The sequence below is a fragment of the Monodelphis domestica genome, chromosome 4, assembly GCF_027887165.1.
Source record: "Monodelphis domestica isolate mMonDom1 chromosome 4, mMonDom1.pri, whole genome shotgun sequence".
NCBI classification, from domain to species: Eukaryota; Metazoa; Chordata; class Mammalia; order Didelphimorphia; family Didelphidae; genus Monodelphis; species Monodelphis domestica.
The window spans coordinates 87,908,398-87,924,534 of NC_077230.1; the positions used below are offsets into that span (position 1 = coordinate 87,908,398).

Here is a 16,137-nt window from a genome sequence, read left to right on the forward strand (position 1 = left end):
CGCGCGTGCGCGCGCCCATGTACGTGAATGGGGCTCTGGGTCTATTGTCCGACTGATTGGGGGATGGGGGTGCTCTGGGACCGAGGGGGTCACTCCTGCCTTCTCCTGTCGACGCTGAGTTGCTCCTTTACCCCCAGCGCCTGACAATGCCAACCTAATCCCTAGTTTGCTTGTCTGTCAGCCGACCAGCTTTCTCAGCTGTTTTCTCTCTTTTTAATAACTTTGGACATGAACTATTCCATGAAGGCGGTGTCCCTAGAGTCCTATCTTTGCCCAACTTCGCTTGGCTATCCTCATCCCTTTCAGAATTCTCTTAGCAAGTGACCCTGGGGGTCCCTCTTCCTATCTGAGTGGCATCGCGATGGGGGTGGGGAGTAAGTAAGGAGGATGAACCTAGAGGGAGAAGCCGGGAGTTTGAGTACTCAGCTCTGATATTCACTTCCTGAGACTCAGTTTTCTTTGCTGGAAAACGGAAGAATGATATGAGCATTACCCAGTGAGATTGTTTTGAATCCAAAATGTGAGCTTTTGTTAGAATGGAGATAAGGAAGTCGTGTTAAGAGCATTGCCTGGACTCTGGGCCAAGATCTTCAATTCAGATCTTGACTCTGCCATTTCCCTGGACAAGTCACTTAACCTCTCAGTGTCTTGGTTTTCTCAGTTCTAAAATGGGGATTACAATGCTTGTACTACCTTCACAGGACATAAGGAAAGCTTAAAGTAGTAAGGAAATAACAGTTATATTTTTATCTTCTCCCAGTCCCATACTCCCACTCCAGCCAATGGTTCAGGGTGAGGATGAACAAATCCTTTGTTTTCTCATCCCTCTGGTTCCTGTCCTGTGATGATTCTTCTGTGTGTTTGCCCAGGGCAAGAGAGGAAGAGACATTCACATCAGGTGATGAAGTTGCCAGTCAGCAGTTCTGATTACTGTTCTGGAGGTTACTCACTAAAAGGAGGGTTTCTGGACATTTAGGAGTGAGTACTATTTCAAACTTTCTTCCTATTCCTATCTAATGGTCATGAACTAGTTTGGCAAAAAAACAAACAAACAAACAAACCAAAAACAGTAACTGATGAGACAAAGCCACAAGAGGCAGTTTGTTCTACAAATATAACTTGAAAATATAATAGTCAGAAATCGCTGGTCCTATATCTCAAGGAAGTTAAAGGTAGAGATAAGGTGTTGGGTAAATTCAGAATATTCATAGCATCATTTGGCCCACTCACTAGGAAGTAGCTGAAACAGTTATGGCAAATAATGGGATATTAATTTTCAGTGTGAAATGGTGAATATGATAGATTCAGAGAATACATGAGAGGATTTGTATACATTTATTCAGAGTGAAATAAACAGAACCAAGAAAAACATAAGACTATAAAATGAGAAGATTAGCTAAAAGGAAGTCTGAGTAACTCTAAGTAACAAAAAAGCCAATAAAAGTCCTAAGAGGATGAATGAAAGAAATTTCTAGATAATAAAACATTCCCTCCTCCCTTGTAGCAGAGAGGCAGAGCTCTACTAGGACAGAATATATTATTTGTTGTCAAAGATTTCTGTATCAGGTTTTTTGCTTCACTGTTTTTCTTTGTTACAAAGGCGAGTTCAGTATGAAGGGGGATGGGAAATTATTGTAAGATAGACTAAATCATCAATAAAAACATATATAGATATATATGATTTATATGAATATATATTTAATAGGAACCTATACTATGGTCGTCAAACATCTGATTTGGAGAGGAACTTAGAAGTCATTTAGTCTAATCCTTCAATTTTACAGAAACTGAGCCTCAGGAAGGGGAAGTAACTTGTCTATAGTCACTCGGGTAGTAAGGAATAGAGTTGGGATTTGAACCCATGTCTTTGACTCTAAATCCGATTTTCTTCTTGTTGACAGTGCCTTAGCCATAGTTCAATGGGATTTGGCCATTTTTCAGTGATGGAGTTTGATTACAGGGTATTAACAATAATATTGCAACCTTAAAAAGAGGCAGACTTTGTACCTTCAGAGAATTCTCATAAATGGTCTGGGGTTGGGAGAGGGGAAGGTGTGTTGGTCATTCTTCATTTCCCAGCCTCCCTTGCCTTCTTTCCCAAGGCACAGAAACCATCAATTTATTGAGAAAGGAGGAGAGAAGAGGAAACTACCTTGCTCTGAACCACAGTCAAAGGGCTAAGCATCCCAAGATTGCCTTGTGGCTTTGGCATTCTGCTTCTTCCTTGGAAACAATTGCTAGTCACTCAACCTTAGCCCCTTGCTTCCTGTGAGATGGGCAGAGGAATCTTGTTTCTCTTCGCCCTGTTCCTTTGCTTTGTCTACTTTATGCTGATGGATTGGAGGAAGGAGGAGGGAGCAAAGAAAGAGAGCTAGGTGCTTGGGGTAAAAGATTTGAGACAGGGATGAGTGCTTTGGTGACAGATTACTGATCCATAGGATGCCCAGGGCAAGAAGGTGATTGTCTTTAACACATCTGAGTGGATCTGAACCACTGAATTCCTAAAGTGAGGGATAAGATGACCCTGGAGAGGTAAAGGAAATGTCTGGACTGGATCAGGTGGGCTGATTAACAAGAAGGTAGGAAGGTCTGATCTATGAAAGACTTGAGGCATTAAAAAAAAAAAAAGACCAGAAATCCAGATAAGTTAATTCAATGGGCAGAGACTGAAGGAACTGATAATTAGAAAGTAAGGGCAGCAAAGAGAAAACAAGAAAACTGAGGAGATGAAACCCAGCTGAAGGAGATAGAAGCTTCTGTTCTAAGAAACTATATAAGATCTCAGTGCCCTAAACTGGGAGAAACAATTGGTCAGCATTTCTCATCCAGCAAAGCCCAAGGGACCACTGTCTGAGTTGATGAGGCAGGTGACTGGCAGGATAGTAGCTTCAGCCAGAAACCAGGGACCAACACAGAAAAAGACTTTTCCTTCTTCTGAGGACCACAAAGATAAGAAGGGGAGGGGAGGGGAAAACAAGCATTTATTAAATACCTACTATGTGCCAGGAACTTTACAAATAGTACTTTATTTGATCCTCACAACAGTCCTGTAAGGTAGGTGCTATTATTATCCCCACTTGGCAAATAAGGAAACAGAATATAAGTGATTTATCTAGGATCACACAGCTAATAAGTAACTAAGACAGGATTTGAAGTAAAGGCTTCCTGACTCCAGGCTTAGTGCTCTATCCCCTGAGCTTGCCTCTGGACATCAAAAGGATACTATGGGGAGTAAGTGGAGGTAAAGGAAGGGTTTAATGCCCTTGTGATCATAATATTTAGAACTAGAAGGAACTTTAGAGATCATCTTATCCAACCCCTTCATTTTCCAGATGAGGAAACCAAAGCCAGGAGAGATTAGATGATACACCCAGGATTGGCTAGACTAAACCTAAGTCATCTAATTTCCAATTCAGTTCACTTTTCACTATGTCATAAGACAATGTGATTGAAGGCAGGGGTATAGAATACTACTTCTTGATAGAGTATTTTTGTAAAACTTTTTTCCTTTCTTAATTTTTTTGTTTTATTTCTAACCTTAAAATCATTAACAAATAGGAACATTTTAATATATAAAGAACAAAAATGATTGGGTGTAAAATGGTGTATTTCTGTTATGTACCTTTTTTGTGTATATTAAATTTAATAGGATAGTAACAATATTGCTGTTTATTAGTGTCCTTTTGGGGGACTTCTTGCTTGCTCCCAAGATAGAACAATGAGCCTGGAGTCAGGAAGACCTGGATCAAAAAACCTGCCTCAGATCCTTACAAGGTATATGTCTCTGGGCAAGTCACTTAATGGGAGTCTGCTTCAGTTTCCTCATCTGTAAGATGGGAATAATAGCAACTACCTCCCAGGGTTGTAGTGAGGACCAAATGAGATAACATTTGGGAAGTGCTTAGCACAGTACCTGGCACACAGAAAGCTCTTAATAAATGCTTATTTCCTTCCTTCCTTCCTTCCTTCCTTCCTTCCTTCCTTCCTTCCTTCCTTCCTTCCTTCCTTCCTTCCTTCCTTCCTTCCTTCCTTCCTTCCTTCCTTCCTTCCTTCCTTCCTTCCTTCCTTCCTTCCTTCCTTCCTTCCTTCCTTCCTTCCTTCCTTCCTTCCTTCCTTCCTTCCTTCCTTCCTTCCTTCCTTCCTTCCTTCCTTCCTTCCTTCTGTAATACTTGATGAATTACTTGGTCATTTCAGCCCTTCACTACTCCAAAACACCAGGGCAAAAACAGGAGCCTAGGAGTGAAGAGACTGGAGTTCTAGCTCTAACTTTGGGCCTTAGGTGTTCTATGACCTTGGGAAGAAGGTTGCTTACTCTTTCTGGTTCTAAGTTTCTACTCTAATATTGACATTTTCTGTGAAATAACTTGATCTGGTGTAGAGTGTGCAGCCCAGAGAAGGGATTTAACATATATTTGTTAATTCATTGTTTGATTGAGACAGGAAAGGTAAGCCCCTAAAGGAACCTCCTGCAGATTGGGAGTTCCTAGAAATGTTAATGCTTCAAATCTGGTCCAAGCTGAACATCATGAGCCTATACTTGGAATTCATCTCACCTGTGCATAAACTATATTCACAGTGGCAGTTCTCCCCCTCCCCACCAATTCCTCTGACTGCAAAGATTAGCTGGGGATTTGTTCCCTGTTGGAAGGCAGTGAAGAGGAATAGGGAAGGGTCTTGTCTGGGAAGATGAAGGGGAGAATGTCCATGAACCCAAGGGATCCAAACTTACAGGATCATTTCTTTAAAAGCCAGGTTATGGCACTGAAAAGTAAATTAGAGAGTAGCCATAAATAGGGGTGGGCTGACTGAAGGAACTTGTGTGTTTTTTTAGAGCTTCCCCAGTGACAGTGTCTTTTTTTTTTTTTTTGGGTATCACAGAGAATGGCTGTCATGGAAAGAACATTGCATTTGGAATGGTAGGACCTGGGTTTGACTCCACAATTTATTGCTTGTCTGACCTCAGGCAAGTCATTTTACTTTTCTGAAGTAAAATGAGGGGGATGGAGTGGTTGGAGGCAGCTAGATGGCAAACTGGATAGAGTTCCAGATCTGGAGGTAAGAAGACCTGAATTCAAATGCAACCTCAGATACTTATTAGCTATGGGATGCTGGACAAGTTAGAGTCTCAGTTTCCTCATCTGTAAAATGGGGATAATAATAGTACCTGCCTGGCTGGGTTGTTGTGAGGATCAAGTTGATAATAATTGTTAAAGTGCTTAGCATAGTGCCTGATACATAGTAAATGCTAAATGTTAGCTATTCTTATTATTCTGACCACTGGGTGGTGCAATGGATAGAGCCCTGGTTCTGGAATCAGGAAGATCTGAATTCAATTCTATCTTCAGATATTTACTAACTGTATGACCCTGGGCAAGTCATTTCATCTGGTTTGTCTCAGTTTCCTCATCTGTAAAAATAAGTTGAGAAGGAAATGGCAAAACACTCCAGTATCTTTACCAAGAAAACCCCAAATGGGGCCAGGAAGAATCAGATCTGACTAAACAACAATGATAATATTGTTATTATTAAGGCAGAGGCTTTGGCTTAAAATCCCAGGCCTATCTCTTAGTTGCTATTTGGCCTCCAATAAGTGGCTTCATCATTCTGGGTTTCAGGTTCCCCATCCATAAAATGAAGGGGTTGGATTTAGATGACCTCTGAGGTCCTTGCTAGATCTCAGTCCTAGGATCCTATCATCCCCTTGGACTCCAGGAATCGATTTGCCTCTTAAATGGAGTATTCTTTTCCACTTAACAAGAAGCCATCCAACTTTCGATGGGACAGGGCTACCAGGACTCCCAAGTCCAAATGTACTACATCAGCAAGGCCAGTCAGATACACTTACCTTTGGCACTGGAACTCCTGGTAGAAAACACTGAGCTTTTTTTTTTCATACACAGGTTCCTTATGGGGTCTCTTTGTCAGTTTCTCTCTCTCTATCTCTGCTTGTCTGTGTATGTCTATGTCTGTCTCTCTTTCTCCCTCTCCCTTTTTCTCTCTAGCTTTTTCTCTCTCAACCTCTCTTTCTGTCTCTCCCCTTTCTTCTTTCCCCTTCTCCCTCTCCTTGTTCTTCCTTCTCTCCTTCTCTCCATCTCTCTCCCCCTATCCTTCTGTCTCCCTCTCTCCTTCTTCTTTCCCTCTCTCCCTCTCTCCCTCCCTCCTTCCCCTCCCCTCTTTAGATTCAGCCAAGCCATAAATCTTGTCTTCCCAAGGGTGCTGGCTTCCCTGGACCCAGCCTTCTGCTTCTCTCCACATCCACCCTACAACCTGCCCCCAGCCTTGCCCCAGAGCCAAGATGGAGAGCATAGCAAGCTGAGATGGAGGAGAGAGGTGAAGAGGTGCTTGAACCAATTCCAGGTCATCCCCAATCTGTGACAAGGACACAGGATTTGTGATAGGGTGTTCAACTTGCACTAATTGCTTACTATGTATAAAGCTCTGCCCAGAAGGGAGAAACTATCCAGGAATTGTATTCCCTATTCCTTTACTTTCTTTAAAAATGTTTTATTGATGCTTTTAGTTTTTTTTAATATTCGCTTTCACTACCCAATGCTTCCCCCTCAAGAATATCCTCCCTTACATCAAAGCACAATTACACAAAACAGATCAAGACACTGGCCATATCTAACAATGAATACTTCATTCTGCATTCACCATCTACCATCTCTCTACTGAGAGACAAGTATTTCTCTATTTCTCTCTCCCTAATTTTCAGAGAATACTAAAGCTAGAAATGACCTTGGAGGTTATTTCGTCCAAGTTCCTCATTTTATAGAGTAAACCCAGTCTCATAGAGGTGAACACACATTTCCAATTTGACATCAGCTAGCAAGTAGTAGTCAGTCCTGGAACCCAGGTCTTCTGATTGCCATTCCTTTTCCCCATCACATCATATGTCCTCTTCTCCCTGACCATTCTCTGCCTTTTTGTTCCCCAACATTCTGATAATGATAATGGCTTTACTCACCCTCTTTGGTCCCTAGAGATCCTTTAGACCCACTACCAATGGTCTTTCATAGTTCCATTACTGCCAACTAGAAGCAGGCAAAACTTTTATAAACTCTTCTCCATGAAGATGACCACCAATAAGAGTAATCTAAATCATGCTTTGGCAGCTAGATAAGTACAAGGGCTAGAGCACCAGGTCTGGAGTCCGGAAGACCTGAGATCAAATCTAGCCTCATCCATTTACTTGTGGTATGATCCTGAACAAGTCCTTTGACCCCATTTACCTCATTCTCCTCATCTGTCAAATGAGCTAGGGAAGGAAATGGCAAACCACTCCAGTATTTTTGCCAAGAAAATCCTAACCAGGATCATAAAGAGTCAGATGTGACCCAACACCAACAACAATGAGAAGTCATGCCTTGTCTTGTCAGAAAACATGTACCTTGACTTCCGGTCAAGATGGCAGCTTAGAGAAAGCTACAGTTCAGAGCTCCAGAAACCCTTCCTTACCGATCTCAAACTGAATGCTCCTAGGGCACTGAAATTCAAAACAAACAACAGAATAGACCCCGGGAACACTCCTCCTGGACCTGGATCAAAAGGTATGACCCCCCAAAAGTCAGAACCCGAGATCTAAGGGGTAGGCAAAAGGAAGGTCCCAGGACCCATCCCCCCCAACCCAGAGCGCTGAATCCGAGGCAGCAGCAGGAACCTCAGGGCAGGCAAAAGGGCCTCAGGAGCCAGCTATTCTGAAGGCCACACCCTGAAAGCAACCTGAGCCAGTCGCGGAGGCACCCAGACAGCAGGGAAAGAGAGAGAGACGGGGGGGGGGGGGAAGGGAGCCTGTAGCCCCCTGACCAGATCCTTCCATCTGAGTCTCACCAAAGGTCCCTGCCTCAGGGAATACTCAGTCTGAGGTTCGGGAAGCCACAGCCCCTCCCCCTCAGAGTGCAGGCTCCTCTGGCCAGCAAAGGCATTGAAATACATCTGAGAGTGTCAAGCCAGGCGCAGAGCATAAAAGTAAGGCAACAGAGAAGCATCGGGAGGGAACTGAGGAGGGTAATAACACCGAAACACCAAAACACCAGTAATTCCGGGCTTCCTGGGGAAGACAGACAATTTGCCTGGGGCTAAAGCCACTGAACACCAGACAGATAACAGAAGAGTCAGCCCCCCTCACTCAGATAGAGATGGCAAACAGCACAGAAGCAAAAAAGCCTCAAAATTCCAAGAAAAACAAGAAGGGGGAAACTTTGGACACATTTTATGGAGCAAAAATAAAAAATACAGAGGAGATAGAAGAGGAAACACAAGCAAATGCTCCGAAACCTTTCAAAGGAAATGGAAACTTTCCAAAAATTTTTGAAGATTTTGAATCGAAAATGATCAAAAAGATGGAAGCCTTCTGGCAGGAAAAGTGGGAATTAATGCAAAAGAATTTCACGCAACTAAAAAACTGGTTTGACCAAACTGAAAAGGAAAACCAGGCTTTAAAGGTCAGAATTAGGCAACTGGAAGACAACAAGCAGGTAAAAGAGCAAGAATCAATAAAGCAAAGCCAAAAGATCAAGAAACTAGAAGAGAACATAAAATATCTCACTGACAAGGTGACAGACTTGGAAAATAGAGGAAGAAGAGATAATTTAAGAATAATTGGACTTCCAGAAAAGCCAGAAATAAACAGCAAACTCGACATCGTAATACAAGATATAATCAAAGAAAATTGCCCAGAGATTCTAGAACAAGGGGACAATACAGCCACTGAAAGAGCTCACAGAACACACTCTACTCTAAATCCCCAAAAGACAACTCCCAGGAATGTAATTGCCAAATTCCAAAGCTTTCAAGCAAAAGAAAAAATCCTACAAGAAGCCAGAAAAAGACAATTTAGATATAAAGGAATGCCAATCAGGGTCACACAAGACCTAGCAAGTTCCACTCTGAATGATCATAAGGCATGGAACATGATTTTCAGAGAGGCAAGAGAGCTGGGTCTTCAACCAAGAATCAGCTATCCATCAAAACTGACTATATACTTCCAAGGGAAAGTATGGGCATTCAACAAAATAGAAGATTTCCAACTTTTTGCAAAGAAAAGACCAGAGCTCTGTGGAAAGTTTGATATCGAAAAACAAAGAGCATGGAATATCTGAAAAGGTAAATATGATGGAAAGGGAAAAGGAGAAAATTGTTATCTTTTCATTTATTCAAACTCTCTTCTATAAGGACTACATTTATATCATTCTATATATATTAACATGTGGGGAAAATGTAATGTGTAAATAGGGGGAAAAGAAAGACCAAATAGAATAATCTTTCTCACACAAAGATTCACACGGGAAGGGGAGGGGAAGAAAACTCCTATAAGAAGGAGAGGAAGAAAGTTTTTACTTAAACCTTACTCTCAGGGAAATCAACTCTGAGAGGGAAGAACATCCAGATCCATTGGGATCTTGAATTCTATCTTACCCAACAAGGGAAGGGAGAAGAGAAAACCAAGGGGGGTAGGGGAGAGGGAACACAAAAAAGGGAGGGAAGAAGAGGGGGGAGAGAAGGGAACAAAAAGGGAGGGACTAGAAAGGGAAACATATCAAGGGAGGGGACAAGGGGGACTGATTTAAAGTAAATCACTGGACTAAAAGGTAGAGCTGAAGAAGAAAGGTTAGAATTAGGGAAGGATATCAAAATGCCAGGGAGTCCACAAGTGACAGTCATAACGTTGAATGCGAATGGGATGAACTCACCCATAAAACGTAGACAAATAGCAGAATGGTTTAGAATCCAACATCCTACCATATGTTGTCTTCAAGAAACACACATGAGGCGGGTAGACACCCACAAGGTCAGAATTAAAGGATGGAGTAAGACCTTCTGGGCCTCAACTGATAGAAAGAAGGCAGGAGTTGCAATCATGATATCTGACAAAGCCAAAGCAAAAATAGACCTGATTAAAAGGGATGGGGAAGGTAAATACATCCTGATAAAACAGAGTATAGACAATGAGGAAATATCACTAATCAATATGTATGCACCAAATGGTATAGCACCCAAATTTCTAATGGAGAAACTAGGAGAATTGAAGGAAGAAATAGACAGTAAAACAATATTAGTGGGAGATTTGAACCAACCATTATCAAATTTAGATAAATCAAATCAAAAAATAAATAAGAAAGAGGTAAAAGAAGTGAATGAAATCTTAGAAAAATTAGAGTTAATAGACATATGGAGAAAAATAAATAGGGACAAAAAGGAATACACCTTCTTCTCAGCACCTCATGGCACATTCACAAAGATTGACCATACACTAGGTCACAGAAACATGGCATACAAATGCAGAAAAGCAGAAATAATAAATGCAGCCTTTTCAGATCACAAGGCAATAAAAATAATGATCAGTAACGGTACATGGAAAGCCAAATCAAAAATTAATTGGAAATTAAACAATATGATACTCCAAAATCGTTTAGTTAGAGAAGAAATCACAGAAACAATTAATAATTTCATTGAGATAAATGACAATGGCGAGACATCCTTTCAAACCTTTTGGGATGCAGCCAAAGCAGTAATCAGAGGTAAATTCATATCCCTGAGTGCATATATTAACACACTAGGGAGAGCAGAAATCAATCAATTGGAAATGCAAATAAAAAAAACTCGAAAGCAATCAAATTAAAACCCCCCAGCAGAAAACCAAACTAGAAATCCTAAAAATTAAGGGAGAAATTAATAAAATCAAAAGTGATAGAACTATTGATTTAATAAATAAGACTAGAAGCTGGTACTTTGAAAAAACAAACAAAATAGACAAAGTACTGGTCAATCTAATTTAAAAAAGGAAAGAAGAAAAGCAAATTAACAGCATCAAAGATGAAAAGGGGGACATCACCTCCAATGAAGAGGAAATCAAGGCAATCATTAAAAATTACTTTGCCCAATTATATGGCAATAAATACAGCAATCTAGGTGATATGGATGAATATATACAAAAATACAAACTGCCTAGACTAACAGAAGAAGAAATAGAATTCTTAAATAATCCCATATCAGAAAATGAAATCCAACAGGCCATCAAAGAACTCCCTAAGAAAAAATCCCCAGGGCCTGATGGATTCACCAGTGAATTCTATCAAACATTCAGAGAACAGTTAATCCCAATACTATACAAACTATTTGACATAATAAGCAAAGAGGGAATTCTACTAAACTCCTTTTATGACACAAACATGGTACTGATTCCAAAACCAGGCAGATCAAAAACAGAGAAAGAAAATTATAGACCAATCTCCCTAATGAATATAGATGCAAAAATCTTAAATAGGATACTAGCAAAAAGACTCCAGCAAGTGATCAGAAGAGTCATTCACCATGATCAAGTAGGATTTATACCAGGGATGCAGGGCTGGTTCAATATTAGGAAAACCATCCACATAATTGACCATATCAACAAGCAAACCAACAAAAATCACATGATTATTTAAACAGACGCAGAAAAAGGCTTTGATAAAATACAACATTCATTCCTATTGAAAACACTAGAAAGCATAGGAATAGGAGGGTCGTTCCTAAAAATAATAAACAATATATATCTAAAACCATCCCCAATATCATCTGCAATGGGGATAAATTAAATGCATTCCCAATAAGATCAGGAGTGAAACAAGGATGCCCATTATTACCTCTACTATTTGACATTGTACCAGAAACACTAACAGTAGCAATTAGAGAAGAAAAAGAAATTGAAGGCATCAAAATAGGCAAGAAGGAGACTAAGCTATCACTCTTTGCAGATGACATGATGGTCTACTTAAAGAATCCCAGAGATTCAACCAAAAAGCTAATTGAAATAATCAACAACTTTAGCAAAGTTGCAGGATACAAAATAAACCCGCATAAGTCATCAGCATTTCTATACATCTCCAACATAGTTCAGCAGCAAAAACTAGAAAGAGAAATCCCATTCAAAATCACCTTAGACAAAATAAAATACCTAGGAATCTATCTCCGAAGACAAACACAGGAACTATATGAACACAACTACAAAACACTTGCCACACAACTAAAACTAGACTTGAGCAATTGGAAAAACATTAACTGCTCATGGGTAGGATGAGCCAATATAGTAAAAATGACCATCCTACCCAAACTTATCTATCTATTTAGTGCCATACCTATGGAACTTCCAAAAAATTTCTTTACTGATTTAGAAAAAACCATAACAAAGTTCATTTGGAAAACAAAGGATCAAGGATATCCAGGGAAATAATGAAAAAAAAAAATACAAAGGAAGGGGGCCTTGCAGTCCCAGATCTCAAACTATATTACAAAGCAGCAGTCATCAAAACAATTTGGTACTGGCTAAGAGACAGAAAGGAGGATCAGTGGAATAGACTTGGGGCAAGTGACCTCAGCAAGACAATATATGATAAACCCAAAGACCCCAGCTTTTGGGTAAAAAATCCACTATTTGATAAAAACTGCTGGGAAAACTGGAAGACAGCATGGAAGAGATTAGGATTAGATCAACACCTCACACCCTACACGAAGATAAATTCAAAATGGGTGACTGACATGAACATAAAGAAGGAAACTATAAGTAAATTAGGTAAACACAGAATAGTATACATGTCAGACCTTTGGGAAGGGAAAGACTTTAAAAGCAAGCAAGACATAGAAAGAGTCACAAAATGTAAAATAAATAATTTCGACTACATCAAATTAAAAAGCTTTTGTACAAACAAAACCAATGTAACTAAAATCAGAAGGGTAGCAACAAATTGGGAAACAATCTTCATAAAAACCTCTGACAAAGGTTTAATTACTCAAATTTACAAAAAGCTAAATCAATTGTACAAAAAATCAAGCCATTCTCCAATTGATAAATGGGCAAGGGACATGAACAGGCAGTTCTCAGCCAAAGAAATCAAAACTATTAATAAGCACATGAAAAAGTGTTCTACATCTCTTATAATCAGAGAGATGCAAATCAAAACAACTCTGAGGTATCATCTCACACCTAGCAGATTGGCTAACATAACAGCTATGGAAAGTAATGAATGCTGGAGGGGATGTGGCAAAGTAGGGACACTAATTCATTGCTGGTGGAGTTGTGAACTGATCCAACCATTCTGGAGGGCAATTTGGAACTATGCCCAAAGGGCGATAAAAGACTGTCTGCCCTTTGATCCAGCCATAGCACTGCTGGGTCTGTACCCCAAAGAGATAATGGACAAAAAGACTTGTACAAGAATATTCATAGCTGCGTTCTTTGTGGTGGCCAAAAATTGGAAAATGAGGGGATGCCCTTCAATTGGGGAATGGCGGAACAAATTGTGGTATATGTTGGTGATGGAATACTATTGTGCTAAAAGGAATAATAAAGTGGAGGAATTCCACAGAGACTGGAACAACCTCCAGGAAGTGATGCAGAGCGAAAGGAGCAGAACCAGGAAAATATTTTACGTAGAGACTGATACCCTGTGGTACAATTGAAGGTAATGGACTCCTCCACTAGGGACAATGCAATGTCTCTGAACAATCTGTAGGGATCTAAAAAACACTATCCACAAGCAGAGGATAAACTGTGGGAGTAAAAACACCGATGAAAAGCAACTGCTTGACTACAGGGGCTGAGAGGAAAAGACTGAGGAGAGACTCTAAATGAACACTCTAGTGCAAATACCAACAACATGGAAATGGGTTCGAACCAAGAACACACGTGAAACCCAGTGGAATTGTGCGCCGGCTATGGGAGAAGTGGTGGGAGGGGGGTGGGGGGGTGGAAAAGATAATGATCATTGTTTCCAATGAATAATGTTTGTAAATAACCAAATAAAATAATGTTTAAAAAGTAAAAAAAGAAAAAGAAAAGAAAACATGTACCTTAAAGGAACTGTTTGAATAGTGCAGAGCTGAGGTAAAGGTAGAATGAAAGTTGAACTAAATAATCTCAGCAGTAGTGCCTCATGTTTTAATCTTTTAAATATCAACCTCATAAGAGAGTATAACAAAAGTTATGAGTTGCTGTTTCTTGTTTAAGTTATCATCAATGGACACTTGTGAGTCTTTTATCTTTTAAGGATTTTTGCATGGAAGAAATAAGTAGCTGTCCCATATCATATCTGATCTTCATTTCATGCTAAGTAATTTTCTACTTCGTTTTGAGGGGAGCTTTGATATTATCCAGAGCTAGGCTTTAAGTGATTTTCTCTATTGCTCTGCTCTTGCTGGGGACAAAAGTGAAAGACAGTGAGAAGGAACTTGACTTATCTATTTAGAAGCCAGGCTCCTCCAGGACCAAAACTAGCTCTTAGAAGAGCCTAGAATTTGGGCCCCTTAGTGGAAGAGAATGCCCAGATCTACACTAGTTCAATGATTTGGTTTTGTTACAAGAGAAAATATTAAAGGCTTACTCCTTTCCTTTCCACCTCCTTTTCCATATCACTACTTTGTAGCTCTTCCTCACCATTTTCTTTTTCTTCTCCTCATAGAATGTCAGGACTAAAAGGGACCTTAGATCATCTAATCCAGCCTTTTCATTTTAAGGAAAATAAGAAAGTTTATTTTCCTTATTACTGGTTCTAAGAAGGGCAAGTGACTTTCTCAAGGGTTACATTAACTAGTTCTACATTTCTTGGCCTCTTTTCTCTCATAGTTTGGAAAGAAAGGGGCAGATCATGATCAAGGAAAGGTCTTTAGGTTTCAACAAAAGGTTGAAAGAGAAGGCAATGACTTTCTGTCCTACATCAAATCTCACCTTCTGTAAGAGGTCTAGCTGCTAGTTGCTTGATCATCCCTCCAAGATTGTCATTCCATCTCCTCTGTATTTCCATGTTGCTTCTCCCATTAGAACAAGAGTTCCTAGAGGGTAAGGACTGCTTATCCTTTCTTGGAATCCCCAACACTTAGCACAGTGTCTGGGAATTTTTTTTCCATTAAGAAACAAAAAACCCTTACCTTTTGTCTTAGAATCAGTACTGTGTATTGGTTCCAAGGCAGAAGAGCTGGGCAGTGGGGATTAAGGGATTTTCCCAGTGTTATACAGCTAGGAAGTGTCTGAATTGAACCCAGGACCTCCCCATCTCAAGAACTGTCTCCCTATCTACTGAATCATCTAACTGCCCTCTCTAGGGCTCTTTCCTCTAGTCCACATGAATGGGAGCCTCTCTACTTAATGATCAGGGAGGTAGATTATCCAGCCTCTTTGAATGACCTTTCCCACAGGTTCCCTTCTCTAGCTGCTGGGTAGGTCTTCTTTCTGTTCATTCTCAGTCTTTTTGTTGTGTTATAACATTACTATATTTCTTTTTGCTTTGGGAGGAGATGGATAGATAAGCCTTAGTCTTCTCTCAGTTTACCTCTCATCAAGTTGAATAATCCATGATCCTTTACCTTTGCCCTCTCTCTGCAGCTCAATGCTCACATCTCTGGGTCAGACAGCCTGGTGTTGGGAAGAGATCACAGGACTGGGAGCTTGATCTGACTTCTAGTTTGTCTCACTGCTTCCTTTTCAGAGGTCACTTCATCTCTCTTGGCCCAAATTTCCTCACCTGTAAAATGATGAGTATTAGACTAGATAATGTCTAAGGTCCCCTTGAGCTCAGAAATTATTATTCAATGACTTCTTCAAGGTCATACTGTGAGTTCATGCCTCTAGACTCCACTCTACTGATTCCTAGTCAGTGTTCTTCTACATAGATGCCATCAAGGACCTTTCTGCTTAGAACTCACTGCTTCAAGTAACCTTGTGGAACCTTGAATGGTCACTTCACTTAAGACTAGTATTACACAAGTATTAATACACTAGTATTACACAAGTGCTTTTGCAAATGAACTTTGATTATTGTATGCCTATAAATCTCTTGACATCTTGACACAGCTGCAGCTTACTTCTTAAGAGCTTTAGACATCTTATAGCTTGTTTGGAGCAATATTTAGTGTGGTTGTTTTTTAAATATGTTGGTACCTTTATTTTAAAATGATTTTTAATAGATTCCTATCTATTTAACGTGGTTATAATAGCATGTGTAGAATTGGTTCATTTACAATAAAACAGTGTTGGCAAACCTTTTAGAGACCAAGTGAGAAAACTTCAATCCTCACATGCATGTGAGCCCTTTGCCTTACCCCAGACAGGGGAGGGAGGAAGTGATTCCTCCCTCCCATTGGCTGCTGGATAGAGGGGAGGGGGAA

The 16,137-nt window shown here is 40.2% G+C and overlaps 1 protein-coding gene across 5 annotated transcripts in view; it reads right to left on the reverse strand.

The window, feature by feature from the left end:
* Positions 1-16,137, reverse strand: part of SEMA5B (semaphorin 5B) — a 206,703-nt gene that overhangs the window by 136,084 nt on the left and 54,482 nt on the right. For 2 of the 5 annotated variants that reach the window (XM_056793540.1, XM_056793542.1), the window contains exon 2: positions 15,337-15,494. The exons of the other annotated variants lie outside the window; for them this stretch is intronic. The gene's annotated coding sequence lies outside the window, so the exon portion shown is untranslated. The remainder of the gene's footprint in view (positions 1-15,336; positions 15,495-16,137) is intronic. 5 annotated transcript variants of the gene reach the window in all.